This window comes from Toxorhynchites rutilus, chromosome 1 (assembly GCF_029784135.1).
Source record: "Toxorhynchites rutilus septentrionalis strain SRP chromosome 1, ASM2978413v1, whole genome shotgun sequence".
Classification (NCBI taxonomy): Eukaryota; Metazoa; Arthropoda; class Insecta; order Diptera; family Culicidae; genus Toxorhynchites; species Toxorhynchites rutilus.
This window is the reverse complement of record NC_073744.1, coordinates 192,432,988-192,451,985: the sequence shown is the minus strand read 5'-3', so window position 1 is coordinate 192,451,985 and position 18,998 is coordinate 192,432,988. Positions and strand designations below refer to the sequence as shown.

General features: G+C 35.0%; 1 protein-coding gene across 3 annotated transcripts in view; it reads left to right on the top strand.

Annotated features, from left to right (window-relative positions):
* The window catches only part of LOC129762698 (uncharacterized), a 363,476-nt gene that overhangs the window by 277,803 nt on the left and 66,675 nt on the right, over nt 1–18,998 (top strand). The window lies entirely within an intron of this gene.

Genomic DNA, 18,998 nt, shown 5'->3' with positions numbered 1-18,998 from the left:
ATTAGAATTTGCTCAATAGAAATTATATTAGGGCCATCGTCCCTTATCGTGAGAAGGTATTTCTGCGAGAAATCTGTAAAATTTCTGCGAGAAAAAAACAAATAAATTTCTACCTTTATCATTATATTTCATACTGTCATTCACCGGTGACTGACGCAGCCTGAACTGAAAGCACGGTGTCAGTCAACGTGTTAAATGTCCTGATTTTCCTTAATTTATCTGATTCATTCTGAATTAATCGTAACTGCTTTGAATTAGTTTGATGTTTTCTGTATTCTCTTTTTCTTTTTTTTATGTTTCGTGGATTTGATATATTTGTTCTTAATTTTTTGAATTTGTAACTATTTTCATTTTTTTTTTCAAATTTGTCTGTACATATTTTCTGAATTTCTCTTTGTTTTGTTTTTGTGAGTTTATTTGGAATTTTCTGAGTTTTCCTAAGCATTTCTGATTTATTCTGATTCCTTCCTATTTTTTCTTAATTTTTCAGGGTTTAAATAAAATCAAAATATTAGAATGTTTCAAAATATATCTGAACTTTCCGTGTTTTTAGTTTTTTCTGATTTTGTTCGTTTTTTTCTGATCTTTTATGAATTTGTCTGAACTTTTTGTTACTTTTTACAATTTTTCCTCCCTTCAATTTTTTTCAATTTATCAAAACTTCTTTAAGTATGTTTGACGTTTACTGTATTTTATTTCTCGATTTTTTAATGCTTCATGATTTCGTTGTATTTTTTTTGTTTCGAACTTTTGTGATTTTTCAAATTATTTCTGACTCTGAATTTTTCAAAATTTGTTTTTTGTTGTTTTGAGACTTTTTTTGAAATTATATAAATTTTCCACATTTCTAATTTATTATGATTCTTTCCTAGTTTCCCCTGAAATTTTCAGGATTTTCAGATTTTTTAGATTTTATTTACGTTTCCTATATTTTTCTAAATTGTTTTGGGGTTTTTTGACTCTTAATTTTTTTATTTGTTTGATTTTTTTTTATTTTTTTATTTCCCTGAATTTTTCCAAATGTTTTCTAAATGTTTTCTGTTTTCCTGATTTTTCTTCTGAACTTTTTTTTTTAACTTCACAAGTCTTTTGGTTTTCTGAGAGGCAGCACACGTTTCCGGGACCTTCCAGAAATTTGTGATTTTTTCCGAACGTTCCAAAATTTTCTGATTTTTTAGATTTTTTGACCTTATCTGAATTTCCTATATTTACTATATTTTTTTTATTTTTTTTGTTTTTGTAATCTAAAATTTTTCTGATATTTAATTTTTCTAATTTTTTTCGATTTTCAATTTTTCTTTCTTTTTTTTTAATTTCTCTGATTTTTTTTTTCTAATCTTTAATGAGTTTATCTGAACTTTAGTTTTTTTTTATTTTTGTAAATTTCTCCGATTTTTCAAATTCTTCTGATTGTTTTAATTTTTGTCGATTTCTTTTTCTGATTTTTTTTCTAAACAACTTTTTTTTTCAGAACATTTCTGAATGCTTTTTATTTTTTCTCATTCAGATTTTTTAAATTTTTTCTCCTATTTTTCCTGAATTTTTAATGATTCTTGCGAAATTCCCGATCCTTAAAAATTAAATTAAAATTAAAAAAAATATTTAAAATAGCATCAATATTTTTTTTTTTTTTTATGTATTTTTGTATACCTAAGTATTTGGGATATCCTAAAATTTTTCATTTTTACAAAAAATTTCCAAATTTCCAGATTTTTTCATAATTATATTTATTTTTTATACTTTTTTTGGACTGTTTGACTTCTTCTGAATTTTCCATATTTTCTATATTAATCGAATTTTTTTTTATCCTAAATTTTCCTGACATTTTTTAAATTTCTCTAAATTCTGTCGTTTTTTGTTTTTTTTTCTGAATTTCTCTGATTTTTTTAAACTTTCATTTTTTTCATTTTTTTTAATTGTTCTGATCCGTTTTCAATGTTTTTTGAAATCCGATTTTTTTTATGTTCGAATATCGATTTTTCTTATTTTTTCGAATTTGTCTGTGTAAAAAAAGAGAAAAATCAAAGAAATTCAGAAAAAAAATCAGAAAAAACAAAAAAAATTAAAAAACTGGACCGGCCACACGTCGACAAGGCCGCATCTAATCTGTGGCTAACGCGTGGTGAACTCTCTTCAGTAGTAGAAGCCGACATGATAGCCATCCAGGACAGGATAATGCCGACGAGAAACTGCAGGCGGTACGTCTGGCATCAAGACGTTGATGACATTTGCCGGATGTGCCATCAACCAGGTGAAAACATAGAGCACATTATGGGATGCTGTCCCGTTTTGGCCAACGCAGCCTACACCGAGCGCCACAACAACGTGGCCCGTATTGTTCATCGACAACTGGCGCTCCAATGTGCTCTACTGGAAGACAACGTACCAAACTACCGGTACCTGCCTGCACCTGTCCTGGAAAATGACCGTTTCAAGCTGTACTGGGATCGCACTGTTCTGACCGACCTCTCGATCCACCACAACCGCCCAGATATAATGGTTTACGACAAGAGCGACCGCAAAGTCACCATCATCGATGTCGCTATTCCACTGAACCAGAATCTGGAGGAGACCCACGGTCGCAAAATCTGCAAGTACCGACCATTGTCCGTGGAGCTCAAGGAACTGTGGGGGCTAAGGGAGGTCCCAAGAATTGTTCCAGTCGTTCTCTCTGGAACTGGAATTATCCCGAAGACACTTCTGGAAGCGCTAAAGGTGTTGAACATGGAGAAGGAATTGGCCGGCATCCAAAAGTCGGTCATCCTTAGCACCTGCGCGATTGTCCGACAATTTCTCGGCCAGGACTGAAACAGCACAGCAATTTTTAGTAATTCCAGAATTTTTTGAATTTCTTTTCTTTTAAGTTTTTTTCAGAATTATTTAGACGTTTTCTGACTTTTTTAATTTTTTTCTGAATTTTAATGAGTTTTTTAAATATTCCTGGATTTTCGTAAATGTTTTCAATTTTTTCTGTTTTTTCCTGACCTTTTTCTGAACTTTTTTAGTTTTTTTTTTGTTTTTTTTTTAATTGCTGAGATTTCTTATATTTTATTTCAGAATTATTCTAATTGTTTGTTTTATTTATTCAAAAAAAATTCTGTCTGAGCTCGTCTGAATGTTTTCCAAGTTTTCTGTTTTTTTTTTCGGAACTTTCTAAACTGTTTCAAGTTCGTTTGGTGTTTTCTGTATTTTCTGAATTTGTATTTGCATTTTTCTTGATTTTATTTTATTGTTTTTGAATTTCATGTTTTTTTAGATTTTTTTTCGAATTTTCGATTTTTTATCATTATTTTCGGATTTTTTCTGATTTTTCCTTTTCCTGTTTTTCTGATTTCATTTTGAGTTTGTTGTGTTTTTCTTCTGAATTTCGACAATGTTTTTTTTTCGGATTTTTCAAATGTTATTGAATTGTTTTAAATTCTTCGAAAATGTTTAGAGTTCGAGTGAATTTTTCTGATTTTTCTTTCTTTTTTCTGAATTTTTATTTGAATATTTCTAAACCTTTTTTGTTTTTTTCCAGAATTTGTCTGAATTTTGCTGTTTATTTTAATTTTTTACAAATACTTCCGGTGTTTTCTAATTTTTTCTATCTTCTTCTAAATTTTTCTGAATTTTTCTAAATATCGTTTTTTTAATTTTTTAATTTTTTTTATTTTTCTGAATTTGTCTAAATTGTTCTGATAAACTATTGAGATTTTTTTTAATCTTTCTGATTTTATTAAACTTTTAAGTTTTTTATTTTTTTAATTGTTCTGTTTCGTTCTGAATTGATCTGAACTTTCTCGGGTTCGTTTGATGTTTTCAATGTTTTTCGAGCTTAGATTTTTCTCATATTTGGATTTTCGAATTCGTCTGTATGTTTCTGAATTTCTCTAATGTTTCATATTTTTTACTGATTTTTTCTGTTTTTTGTGATTTTTTTTTGAATTTGTCTTATTGTGTCGTAAATTTTTCAGGATTTTTGAAACTTATTTTTTTGATGATTTTTTTTTCTTTTTTTTCTGGCTACTTTTTTGAAATTTTTTAGATATTTTTTGTATTTTTTTGAATTGATAAGATTATCCCTATTTTTTCTGATTTTTTTTCTAATTGTTGTAATTTTTTCGATTTTTTAAATGATTTTGTCTGAACTTTTGATTTTGATTGATTTTTATTTTGTCTGAACTTTTAAATGATTTTCTATCCGAACTTTTTAAAATATTTTCCAAATGTCCTGTTTTTTCCTGCACTTATATGAACTGCTTTTTTTTTAATATATCAAAACTGCTTCAGGTTCGTTCGGTGTTTTCTGTATTTTCCGAATTCTGGATTTCATTTTTTTTTTATTTTGTTTCATTTTTTCTAAAATTTATGAATTTCACATTTTTTTTTTGAATTTTTGATTTGTTATGATTATTTCCTGATTTTTTTCCGAAATTTCCCTATTTAAAAAATCAGTTTTTTTAAATTTTTTTTTCAGCGTTTATCTTCTAAATTTCGACGTTTTTTTAATTTTTTAAATTTTTTGAATGCTTCTGAATTTTTCTAAATTTTTAGAAACGGTTTAGAAATTCACTGAGTTTATCTGTTGTTTTCTCTATTTTTGTCTGAGATTTCAACTGTTTTTTCTTTCTGAATTTTCCGATTTTTTCTATTCTTTTTTCTACATTTTTCTGAATGTCTCTGTATCTTCTATATTTTTATGGATTTTTCTGAGCTTTTCTGAATATATCTAAACAAAATTAATTTTTTTCATAATTTGTTGCGTTTTAATTTTTTTTTTCTTTCGGAGTTTTTATCTATTTTTTCCCTATTGTGCCTAAATTTTCTAGTTTTTATGAATTATTCTAATTTTTTTTCTATTTTTTTCTAAACATAGTTTTTAATTGTTTTACTAGCATTTTTTTTATTTTCCTGAATTTGTCTGAATTTTTCTGATGATATTTTTAGAGAATGAACAAAATTTATAGAAAATATCAAAATTCAGACAAACTCAGAGTGAAATTTGAAAGGTCTTAAAATTTCATAAAAATATAGAAAAATACAGAAACGTTCAGAAAAATAAAAAAAAAATAAAAAAAAGGTCAGAATAGAAAAAAATGGTAAATCTCAGAAACATTTAGAAAAAAATCATGAGGTTCATGAAATTCAAAAAAAATTTTTAAAAAAACAGTAAAAATCACAAAAGTTAGAACAGTTCCAAACAGTTCCGAAAAATTTAGAAAAAAAAACAGAAGTGCATATTGAAAAAATCAGAAAAAACCGGAAAATGTGGCGAAATTCGGAAGAAAATAGCTTAAAAAACAACCAAAATATCAATATAAAGAAAAGATTTTCTAAATCGGAAAAATCAGGAAAAAACAAAAAAAAATCCTCAATGGTTGAAAACACAATTAATCAACCAATTCATGATTACAAAGTTACGTTGCTGACATCTGTCGTGAGGTGAAGCAATTTTCTGCTACCATATTAGCAAGCCTGAAGGCAGTTATAAATTGGTTAAATTTGGATGAACATTATTGCTTCATATTGTTTGAATTCTTCAAACACGTAGTATTAACCTTTTCTGATCAAATTTTGTGATAATTCCTCCAAAAATCATCGTTTTAATTAAAAATCATTATCAGATACAAATTTTAACCAAGATTATCAACACGATCACAACAACAAAAAAAATACTGCTCTATACAATGGAATACATTTTTCATACGCAAAAAGTTAATCTTCATCCGAAATTGTTGTTTTCAAAGTGCGTTATTTTACGACAAAATCCTTTACCATTTTCGCACCAACGGAACATCATAAATAATTTCGTTCTGTTTGGAAAACGGGTAGAAATTAGTTTTTTTTTTGGTACGGATGGTTAAGAAAAAGTCAGAACAACGTATTTCAAGTATTTAAAACATCAAGGAGTATTTTTTATTTAAATTCAAATCTGCATTCAGACCTTCTAATATAATAGTTGAATAATTTGCCTTTTTTGAACTGTATTGTTTATTTTTGAACCCATCCTGGTTGAATTCTTAGGTGTGAATATTAAATGAAACCCAAGAAATCCATTTTAAAACACCATTGCGACCATTTTTTCGGCTGCAGCCTTCTCTGTCTGACGTTAATCGTTTCCGCACTTTTGTTTTCAAGCGAAATCAGCGAAAAACTTTCCTTTTTTTGTTTTTTGTTTTAGCTCTAGAAAAAAAATGGTCCCACTTCCGGGAACGGCAAGTGAGGGAAACATTCAACTGGTGCCGCCACCCAGCAGCAACTGAATTTATTGTGAACGATTTAAGATGGGACCGCTTTGTGTTCCTCAAGTGGGGAAGAAAGGGGACCTCTTGAAAGAAGTTGAAATCCTCTGTAATGAGAAACGAGAGGGTATTATTCAGTAGCACAAAGAAAATGGGAGAGAGCGAAAAAAACGGAAGTATTTTAAAGGCGGTCCAAGGGATTGTGTCTCAAACAACATCGCTTCCGGTTTTTGTCTGTTATTATATCATATCGGTTTGGCTTGTGAGACTTCCAGAACCACTCAGATAAAGATATCTAACATCAGAGTCCGCTAAAATGGGTGTTCGAAGTCCAAGATCCTTGAAGCGATAAAACAACAGTTCCGCAGAAGCCATCCACAAAAAAACATCCCTATTCAAACTATCGTAAACTGTTACTGCACCTCTGATCAAGTGCAAACGTGTGTTCGGAATTTGTTGGACACTTTTGTGCACCCATTTTCAACCCGGAATGCATTCTCGGCACCCCGGCGAGCACACTCCGGCCATCGATAACCGCCATATGGCACAGCAAAATTCTGTATTTTTGCTCGATTTGGCGCCACCGAAACCGTAAACGAGGGGGTAAGGGGGGGGGGTGCAAACTTTCCGTTCAATTGAAAGTTATTTATTATTTGAACACAACGATACACATAGAGCTGCTTTTCGCCGAATGCAGAATGCAACCATTGGAACTATTTGGAACCAGCCGCAAGGCGACACTGATGGAGCGGAAAATGGGTTTTCAGTACGTGGTTTTAGAGGCAAAGGATATCCCCAATTCTGGGGAGTAATATTTGCGCTGCACTTTTGGATGGCATTTTCGGCTCCTTCATAAAAAAAATCCTCTATTTACCGATGGTCATCCCATGCTCTTCATTACGATTCCGTTTGGTTTCCACTGGGCCGAAACGTGTCCGGAAACGACACGCCAAACAGCACCCGGGATAATCTGCGATAAGCTCTCATTTTTCAAACTTAATAACCCCCGCAAAATGTTTTAATATCGCTGCAAATCTGTGTCCTCCCCGGTATATTGTTCGGTGCTGCGTGGGAAGATTGTAGCGGAAGGAGTATCATTGCGGAAGAGATTTTGATACGCTCGAAGGACTCTACGAATGCGAAACGAACACAATGAGCGAAACCCCACTTAAGAGTTTTGCCTACCCATCCGTTCGTCCGTCCGTCCGTCCGTCCGACGGGGAAAAAAGGATAAACGCGCGTGGTTTCTTCCGTCCATTCCTTGCGCCAAAAATTCGCCCAGATCCTTTCGAGCGAACGAATGAAGGCGATGGTGATTTGCATTTCAAGCTCATTAATCATTGGAAGTTGAGAGCGCGTCAACCGAACCCTCGTTTCGGTTTTCTGTCAAAAGCGGTAAAATGTGCGCCGCCTCGATTTGCTTGCTCAGCTCGACTCAGGAGTGGGACTGAACGGATCGCTTCGACAATAGATGTCATACCAGAGAGCAGTTTCCTGCGTCCAAGCAACTTGTTCGGTGGTTGTTGTTAAATGGTCAACATTAATTTTTTTTTCTAGTGAATACTAATCTTCTGCAGCTGGAAATCACCCGCATGTGTTGCCCCATCAAGTTCCAGCTTGTCTTGGGATGCGGACTGGCCGCTTCCGAGACTGACTAAATTAGAACCAAAAAAAACAGGCAGACACAGACATTTGATTTGTGCTCCCTCTGCTCCCGACGTCTGCTAATGATGGCCCATAAACTCATGCCGTCGGTCGGAAAAAGTCAAGACGAGTGGAAGATCAACAATGATTTGCAAACTTTTATCTGACCTCCCCATTGGCCACCAGACAAAGTTCTACGTTTAACTTATACTGAAAACGATAGCAGATGAGATTAGTTACGAGCTTGCCTCCCGGAATCCGACATCCGGCGTCAATTCGTGGAAAATCACATGAAAGGATTATCTCGCATTAATTAATATTTCCATCCATTGAATGATTGGTATCTGTTGTGATACCACCTTCCACCTCTCCAACTACTTTGAGTTGGACTACCCTACAGCACGGTTCAACCATAATCCCTGTAGCATTGTTTTCTCCCATACTTTCATTCTAATAAAATTATCCGCAATTCAAAATAGATTTTTTGGCATGAATACTTTCAAACATTCACGTTTTCTTACTAAGTGAAGCGTCATATCGCATGGACGGCCTACAGAGCACACAATCGCTAATGTAGTGCGTAAATTCGAACAAACTGGATCCGTAGCGGATATTGTGAAACCTGTGCATCATCGTAATGTGCGTTCGGCCGAAAATATTGCTGCTGTTGCTGCCAGTGTGGAGGATGACCCGAATGTTTCGATTCCACGGCGTGCTCAGCAATTCGCGTCATCGAAGGTACAGTGTCGCCACCTATGAAAGTTTCGCGTGTGAGTGAAAAATATGTAAACAAACCGTTGCATATTTTCTCTGTAATTAATATACTGATTTCTCGAAAACTTGTACCGTGTTTATCTTACAATTAGTGGAAATTTTTGAAAAATAGTTTTTCTTAGCTGTTTCGATGCTCCGAACCAAAATTTATTGTCATTTAGTAGTGAAAAAAAGCCGTTGAAGTACACCCTCTGTCAATCTACCTGCGAGAGAGGTAAACCGAATTAATGAAATAAATTCGGTTTACTATAAAAATATCCGCTTAGTGTTCATAAAATACCTAAAATACAAAGATCTGGCTTCTATTCTATCAGTGCTCTAATATTTTTCAAAATATTTTCCTTAGAACGTGTGAAATATGAACGACAAAAGCTGCGCAAATTGCCCGGAGAACATGCAAGTCGGACGAAATTTGCTTGAAGCTGACTCCAAACAATCTGCAAAATTCAAAAGCCGTATTGTTTGTGTCGTCCCCGGATGTAAGCAGAGATATCGCCCCGGAATTTCTTTTCATGCCTTCCCTCCGAAAACGGACAAATTGTGGTATCTAGACTGGATCCAACGACTGCGGCTAAAGATAGAATCTACAAAAACCTCCCGTATTCGTAGCCTCCATTTCACCGTGTCGAACTTCTACTCTCCAAGTATTCACATTCACATTTTCGCACTTTTGAAAAAGTGTGAAACAGTCCAACTTGGTGCAAAATGTGCAATAATACAAAACAGCCATGACGTGTTTGCACTTCCCTTTGCCAGCTTTACAGGGACACGAAAACAACCATTTGGAGAAGGAGATTTTCGTACGAATTTTTATTGTATGGGGTTCCGAGCTTGGAGATGATGACTGGAGGCAGGACAAAAAATTACTGAAGCCTTCATCGTGAACTTCTTCAACACCAACTATTAAAAGATGTCCAGCTTTGAATACTCTTTCGCCTTCGACGACTAAACGGCTTCCACCCGCAGCGTAATCGAACACATCCGCAAACTCCACAGCCACGTAGCAGGTTTCATTTTCTCCGACTGATGGCTCCTGATAATGCATGAAACAAGGTCACAGAAAAACACTTATTAGTTAAATTCAGCTTAAGCTACGGCAAAGTTTTTTTCACTGCATAAGGAAAAGTCATTTTCCAACCGTTTGGAAGATAAATTTTGCACACAATTATTAATTTTTATTAAAATTTAGTATCCTGAAAGTTTGTTTACTTTTTCACAAGTAAAGACAGTGTCCTTTGGATGCGGTAAGAAAACGTTTTCCCCTGCAGTAAATTTATGTGATTTAACTAAATTAGCATCCTAGAGGATAGTTCTTTCGATACATACTCACCATTACGAAAATTTCTGCAAAGAACGTTAAAAACGGTGCGTTTAAATATCACATTCTTTTTGCAATTCTTTGTTGACATTCGCTTCACGCACACAAGCTGTCAAATTCAGCTTCGTAGTCGCGAATTGGGCTTGTCAAACACATCATTGTGGCGAATTTTGCATTTGGACTTGCACCTACATCCATATAAAGTCTAACTGGTACAAAAATTAGAGCGTGGTGACCATGGAATGCGTCGGGCATACGTCGATTGGTTGAACGAACAACAGCAGCAAAATGCTGAACTTTCGCATCAAATTTTCTTCAGCGATGAGGCACATTTCGAGCTCTGTGGCTATGTGGCACCCAAAATTTCCGTATATGGGGCTCAGAAAATCCACACGTGATTGTTGAGAGGCCATTGCATCCGCCAAAAGTCACTGTTTGGTGCGCATTATGGCCTGGTGGAGTCATCGGGTCGTATTTATTTGAAAATGAGGACGGCGAGACGGTAACTATGAATGGTGAGCGCTATGGGCGCATGTTAACCGATTTTTTTTTGCCACAATTGAAGATATGGATACGGATGACATGTGGTTTCAGCAGGACGGCGCCACGTGCCACACAACACGACCGAACATGGCCATATTGCGAACGAAATTTGAGGGACGCATAATTTCGCGTTTTGGTGATGCCAATTGGCCGTCCAGATCATGCGATTTGAACCCGCTAGACTTTTTTTTGTGGGGTTATGCGAAAGACCGTGTCTATGCCAACTCTCCGCAAACTCTTGAACATTTGAAAGACAACATTCGTGAAGTTACGACCGAGATACCGCCCCATATGTGCTGAAAAGTCATCGAAAATTACCTGTTCCGGATCAAGGTGTGCGAGGAAGCCCTAGGTGGACATTTGAATGATGTTGTATTTCACACATAATGGCATAAACCAAACTTTAATTTAAAATAAAAGTTTCATCGAAATTCGAATTCTAAGTGTGTTTTATTTCAATTTACTTTCGGAATTTAATGTTGGAAAATCCTGTAATATTAAATTATTTTCAGTTACAATTCTCGTTCAAGATTCTTCAAACAGTTACAAACAACATGTTTCTCCGTCACATGAAATACATGTTTGATACAGGAAATATAATGAAATTAAGACAACTCAAATCGGAATATTCCTTTCTCGAGATTTGCGCTCACCAACACATTTGGCGATCCATTTGATTTAAACATAAAGGAGATATAGGAGTGCTTTTTTCACCTGACAATCCATTTCCACTGTCGAACAAAGATCAATTTCATTAACGTGAAATGAACTAACGACGACCAAATTTGAATCCATTTGCTTGATTAGCTCTCAAGCTAAAAATTAGTGTTTTTTCAAGATTTTGCTTGAATTTTCACCAGGACTTGTTTATATCGATAGTGCAGCCAAATTAAGAAAGATAGAAATTGTGCATCAAAGAACAAATTGTAGAGCGGTTAAAGAACTTCAATTTAATTGATAGAAACAATCTAGTTTAATATAAATTCTTAGGATAAAATTAATAATAACACATTAAAAATTATTAACTTTTAAGTGTTTCACTTCCAAAATGTTACTAAAATCCACTAATTTAGTTGTTCCACTACTGCACTCTGTCCAACTTCTATAAGACCGCCCTGATTATGTTTCGTTGCAACACAAACAGTTAGAATTTTTTTGTTCGTTTATTTATTGTGCTTAAATATGATAATTTCTGCTGTCCAGTTTCTATAATACCAAATTCAAAATTCATTAGTATTATCAATGAAAAATTCAAAACTATTGTCTGATTTTCATGTCAATTATTGGCAGCCTTGTCATTTCGGCTAATAACCTGAAAAGTTCGTAATGGAATACTGTTTACCAAATGCTGCTGAATGAATTTCTCGATATTTTTCCATGTTTCCGAAATTGCGACTTTGAGCTCTTCAATCGTGGTGTACCGTTTTCCCTCAGTGTAGATTCAACGTACAAGGATCCCCATAAGATTTTCAACAGGATTCAAGTCTGGAGAACGAGCCAGTCAGTCCAAATAATTAAGTTCTTGGTTTCTAACCCATTGCTTAGTTTCCTTGCTGGTATGAATAGTAGCAGATTTTTTGCTGGAATGTGAATTTTTTGTGACGATATCCACGCAACAATGGTAGGAGAGAGGATTTCAGAACATGTATGTAATCCTTGAATGATGTGAAAGTTATCTTGAGCTTTCCAGTTGCACAGAATCCCACCCAAACCATGCACGAGCCTCCACTAAAATTCCCGGTTGAAAAATACTGTTCCTTCTTCTGTAAATCACGCCAGTACCCGTTGAAACCCCGGTCAGAGAGCTTCGATTTACGTGGAGTTCTCTTCATTTTACCGTATCCTTGAGGATTCGTCAAATAGTTGAAAACTACTTGATGGAATCGTCCAATCCGAAGAGCAATTTCTCTAATTCCAACATTTTCTTGGTGAAATGCATCGATTTGTTTTTTTTCTCTATCCGTTAGCACTTTTCCTTTCGGCATTTTATAAATTTTTTAATCAAACAAACTAAAAACATCGGAAAACGTAACTGGTCTTATAGAAACTTGACACTTGAAAAATACAAAAACATTTGTTTACGCTCAACGCTTGCACACACATTATATGAAAATTATGCAGTGTATGATAGTTACTAATACAAATACACTAGAATATAAATTGCAGCGTTATTTTTTACAATGACACAAAGCAACAGGATCATCACCTGGTCTTATAGAAGTTGGACAGAGTGTATATCCTGTACTAAATTTTCTCATCTTTCAAATGAAAGCATCAGAATCGTCTTCCGTAGCGTATTTTTTTATGTAGAGCCATTTTGAGGCAACAGAGTCCGAAACAAAAAAAAGTTCTATAACTCTGTCATTGTTGAACTTCGAACATATGCGTAAGAGGATTTTTTTCATCAAATATGATCGTCTAACACCTCCTAAGAGAATTTGGATAATTTTATTTTTTTCATGTTAGAAAGGTGTTTTCTGACTTTAAGGGGATGAATCAAAAATCAAATTCCTCTTTTATTATCAAAAACGAAAAATACATGCAAAACAAAATAAAGAAAAAACTTTTTTTGACTCGATTGTATACGGGATTCGATTATGTACAGTGAAAAGAAATCAAAAACTGTACACTCAAAAAAATAATCATGTCAAAGTTACGTGAAAATATACATGAATATTATCCATTGATCAATTCATGCCAAAATTACAGAATTGACATATGGATGCATAGCAGACGATAGCAATATATAAATATAGTGATCCGTATGTGACATTCCAGTAATATATACTGCTAGACGCATAACATTCACATGGCAAAACGTATAGTGGTTATCCAGGTCATTGCAGATGAATCACACATATTTCATATTTTTTAGTATCATTTCAGAAAAAAGAAAAATGTGGTGCAGTGGTGGTTTGAATTTATGTTTACATTTTTGTTTTATCAAAACGAATTCCTAATCCTAAATAACATAATTTTTATATGTATTATTAATGGTGGGATGGTAGAATTATCGATATTCAAAATGTCAACTTTTGGTGAACATCCAAATAGGCAGTAATATTAAATAATTTCTATTCATTTCTTCATCGGCTAAATCCTGAATCGAGGAGACAATTCTCCTATCTCTTTCCACTGTTATAATTGAAGGGAGTTGTAAACCGGTTGTTATACTTAAGTACTTGAATAGTTTGAAATCAGAGTTCATGTCTTTAAATAAGGATTTCATTTTATACATTGCACTTTGGAACATAAAAGCAGTTTCTGAATCCGGTATAACTAAATTTAAACTTTCAATGTAGGTAGAAATTTCAGTTAACATTGCTGTAACATCTTTGTGACAATGGTACACATCTTTTCTTGTAAGATTGGTTTTCGCGTGTAGACCTAACGTAAAATCTAGAGTATATTTATCAAATATATTTAAACTATTTACTGATAATATTTCCGATGCTGTGTTATTATCTGCTTTAGTTATTTCTGAAGCTGGTCCTTCCTCAGCACTTGTCACTTGCTGCGGTTCACCGTGATGTGTAATTGATGTTGAATGGTTTCTATGTATGTTGGATAGTTCTGCCATGAAGTGGTTATTTTTGTGTTTTTTGAAAGGATAGAATTTCGAGAAAATCTGATCGTAAGATATTATTGTGCATCGATATCTGAATTCCGTTGGTATCGAATGAAATACTTTGAGGTGATGGAGATATGCATGACCAGTTGTAAATGATTGGTTACAATCCGTCATCATACAACTAATCATTTTGTTGATTCGACAGATGTCGTTGGCAGCTTATTAGCTCTCATAAAATTGCGTAGTTTGTTCACACTTGCGTAGGAGTCGCGCTGCGGAATCTTATAGATTTCACTACTTATAAAGTGTCATACGAATTTGGACAGGTGTTCCCAGGACAGTAGAAAATTTAATAAGCACATCAACTGTTCGCGCTGCCGATGGAAGTTTATATCGCAAATCACCGTACTGCACAAAATACCGATGACCGAGATCTTTCAAGCTACTCCCTAGGAAAACCAACTTTGGTTCGATTGGAAATCCTCGTTCGCTGTATCTTGTGTAGACTTTTGTAGTATTAGAAAGTATCTCGTTCTCGTCCTTAGCAAAAATAATTGTGTCTTCCTGGGCAACACAGATGGTTGGCTTATATCTAACACCAGCAGATATTGGAGTTAACACGGTGTTCAGAAGAAGGAGTAAGGCACATACTATGGTATCTAAAATAAACGAAACCGTTAGAATAAAATTTAAGTATTCAACGTTGATATAATGATATATTATAACAGCCATTCCATGTTAAACCGATAAAGTGGTTCTCAGATTTCTGTGAATAGCGATAGTTTTGTTCCTTATCGCAAAATTTTAGGCCCGTATTTTTCTATTTTCCATTAGGGTGCCTATTTCCGTTTCAGAGTGGTCCAATAAATGGTTTTTCCCCCTTTTTCCGAAAATCACTTTTTTCAAAAATTCATAACTTTTGAACTACTGGGCCGATTCGGATGATCAACATATCAAGTTGAAGCCAACTAGCCAGTTTTTCTTGAAAAACATAGCACTTGCGAATAAATTGGATTTTGTTTTTGAAGTTATAGATTGTTTTTGTTTTTCATAGTTTACATGGTCTCAGGATCAAGGGACCATGAAGGGACCAGGATTCTTTCTTGAAAGCTGAGGATTTTTTACATAACATATCTACAATCCAGAGATGCTTTATATTTCGTTCTTGAGTTACGCTTTTTCAAAGTTAACTGATGGTACGAAAATCATTATTCTCCTTTTTTCCAAAAATGGCTTTATTTTTCAAAAATCCATAACTTTTGAACTACTGCGCTGATTCAGATAATCCACACATCAATTTGAAGCCAATGAAAAAAATACAACACTTGCGTAAAAACTAGTGGTTACATTAATGTAGTCTAGTCACATAGGAATATAGAATGAAAAATGAAAACGTGTTAAATTTCATAACTCAAAAACAAAAAACACCCCTCTGACATTCGAATATGTTATGTGAAAAAACCTCAGCTTTCAAGAAGAAAAATAAAAAATATGATGCCGTTGGTCCCGAAACCATGAAAACTATGGAAAACAATTACAACCAATAATTACGGAAACAAAATTCTATTTTTTCCCAAGCATAATATTTTTCTTAACAACAATAGCTCATTGGCTTTAATTTGATATGTCGGTCCAGTAGTTCAAAAGTTATGAATTTTTGTGGTGAAAAAAAGAGGTAAAAATGATTTTTCGAACAATCGGTTAATTTTGAAAAATCGTAACTCAAGAACAAGAATAACGCCTCCCTGATTTCTGGATATTTTATGTAAAAAAACCTCAGCTTTCAAGAAAAATTATAAAAAAGACAGGTGGGTAATGTCGGGGACATAACCGAAGTGACGTAGGACTATACAAAGGGGACAGCTTTTGTTAAATATATATTTTAAATATATTGTTTTATTTTCTTCTCCTACGTGAATACCTACCTATCTACCTAATGGATTAGTTTACTGTTTTTTCTTTATGAATATGTTGATGGTTCTGAAAAGAACCTTTGGTGTTGTGCTTTTCTTATCACTCGATATTCCCATCTTGTTCGGTTAAACCTTCCTGTTTAGCTATTGCGTTTGCCACTTGCCACAGCTTTCACAGTTGCAAAATTTCTTCCCATCCAGCTTTGTGACATGTTGTACAGTAAATTACATTCAATGCGACGTGCCGGAGAAACACTTTGCCACTCACTGAAACTAATTTTTGCCTTGATGAGCGCCGAACCGAAGCTGCTCTGTTCTTGATGCGGGTTTTCTGATTGTCGTGAGCAGCTTTGCAAGCCAACTCGAGCACTCCGACGGCCTCTATATACTCTATAATTGCTGTTAGGTATACTGGTGCTCCGGCACCAATCCGTTCGGCCTAGTTACCCTTGCGGAGCAATCAGTGAATGCGACCAACAGGGAACTGGAGACCTGCACGGTTCGAGTGAGACTTTGCCTTTCCCTTAACTTGTCCTCCTTTGTTACGTCCACGATGCCGATGCCGTACAACCACACGGGTTTACGGTTTGAAAGAAAATAAGATATTTTTTTGGGGTCCGCGTGTTTTATACTCTAGCGGTACACACTCACAGGATAGAGACAAATCGGCAGACTCAGCCAGAGGGGCGAGTCCAACGAGACGAACGAATGAGCGTTAAAAGGGAGTGATGGCAAAAAAATACATTCATTACGATTTGTTCGCTCGTTGGATTCACATGCAGGCTAAAAAGGGTCCTTTTCAGGATCACAAAATTATTTTCAATCTAAAGAGTTTATTGTTTTGTTATCACTCGATATCCCCATCTTGTTCGGCTAAACCTTTCTGTTTAGCGATTGCATTTGCCACTCGCCACAGCTTTCACAGTTGGAAAATTTCTTCCCATCCAGCTTGTGACATATTTTACAGTATATTACATTCAATGGCACGTCGCACTACCACCACTCAGTATCGGATTGGAGGTAATTTTAACCTGTAATTGAACATTTGCGATGACAGTGGTACAGTGTCGACCTTCAATGTGGGGTCATAATTTGGACCCCGAACTCTATGTTTACGAAAATGTCCAACTAAATATGTCGCATTACTGGTCCGTCCAATTAGCTAAATGTCGAGATAAGTGTAAATTACTGTACTTTCAATCTAGAAGCAATTTAAGAATTAGTGAAAATCAATAAGCTCAGAACAACTGCCAAATTCACATACTCATCATATCCTGGCAAACAAATTATGAAAAAATCAATTTGTGTTTTATTATTATTTTGGATATTGTTTTAGAAAGCATTGAACTGTATTTCCTAAACTCTTTTTTGGAAGGTTTAATGGCCCTGAAAAGCGCCTTGTTTTGTGGAATGGTTCCAATTTAGAAAATTTAGTACTCGTGGTTTTGAAAAAAAACATTTCGAACGCCCTCGATGCCGCCTTGTTCTGGATTTGCCACCAAAGCAGAATGTATAAAGAACAAACTTTTTTCTTCTGCTACCTGATGCCGTTTTGCGATTGCGTTTGCCACTCGCCACTCGCTGAAACTGCCTGTTGTCTTGATGTCCACCGAACCGAATGTGTTCTGTTCCGAATGCGGGTTTTCTTATCGTCGCGAGCAGCTTTACCAGCTAACTCGATCACTTCGGCGGCCGAAACTATATAACGCCGGCTAGGTGGACTGGTGCACTGGTACTAACGCGCTCGGCCTAGCTACCCTTGCGGGGAACTTCAGATCAACACGGTTCGAGCGGGATTTTGCCTTTCCCTTCACTTTTCCTCCTTTACCATGTCCAGACATGGCTGCTTGTGTTGGTTTGTTGATGTGTTGTGATGCGAACCGATGTGGTGTACGGTTTGAATGAGAATGATCGTTACAGAAGGAAGGAAGGAAGGAAGGAAGGAAGGTCTTGTATTATAGAGACTTTAAACTTTTGCAGTTCATTCGTCTCTAGCCTTGAGAAATGCCCTTTGAAAACTCTACTCTACTCTATTACTCTACTTCAGCGCTACCACCTCCGCCCTCTTGCCTTGAGAAAGGCACTCGATCCCTCGCCGTCCAGCTCGTCCAGCAACGATTTTGTCCAGTCGGTGTCCACACAAAGAATGATCGTTACGGCAGCGGAGCGGGAATTTTTAAGCTGACTGGCTGGCTCGAGAATTACGCATGTGTGAGACTGCGACCAATGTTTCGTTCATTTTTCTCTTCTTCCTTTCCTATCGTGCTTCATTCTATTTCGCTGCTGCCGCTGGTTGCCCGATTTGGTCGGTACGATTTGAGGAGCACAAAATGGACCATTCAAAAATGGGCACATAGTGCATTTTGACAATGCTTGATATTTCACAATTATTCAATTATTTATCTCAAGAAAAATGAAATGTTATTCGTAATGATAGATGCGTAGATATATTTCCTATCAATTGATGCAAAAACCTTTGCGATCTATTGAGAAATGCTCGAGTTATAAGCGTTCCAAATCTTGCATTTTTTCCTACTTGTTCAGTGCCTAGATTTCCATTTCACCCCCTATATCTTCCGGTTAGACGTAGTCCTACGTCAATATATAGCGCCCTTTGTCCCGAGACCATGTAAACCATAAAAAACAGATACAATCAATAATTTTGAAAACAAAATCCATTTTTTTTGCAAATGTTATACTCTTTCAAAGAAGACTAGTTTATTGCCTTTAATTTGATATATTCATCATCGGAGTCAGTCTAGTACTTCACAAGTTTTGAATTTTTGGAAAAAAGGAGAAAAAGTTGATTATTCGTACCACCCCAAAATGGAAATGGTCACCTTAATGAAAAAATACGGGTCTAATGTTTTGCGGTAAAGAACAAAATTACCACTTTTCACGAAAAGCTGAAAACCACTATATCGATTTCACATGGAATGGCTGATAAACTTTCTTTACATAACTAGATAGAACATTTATGTTACGCAACCATTACTATTAATAGAATGCAT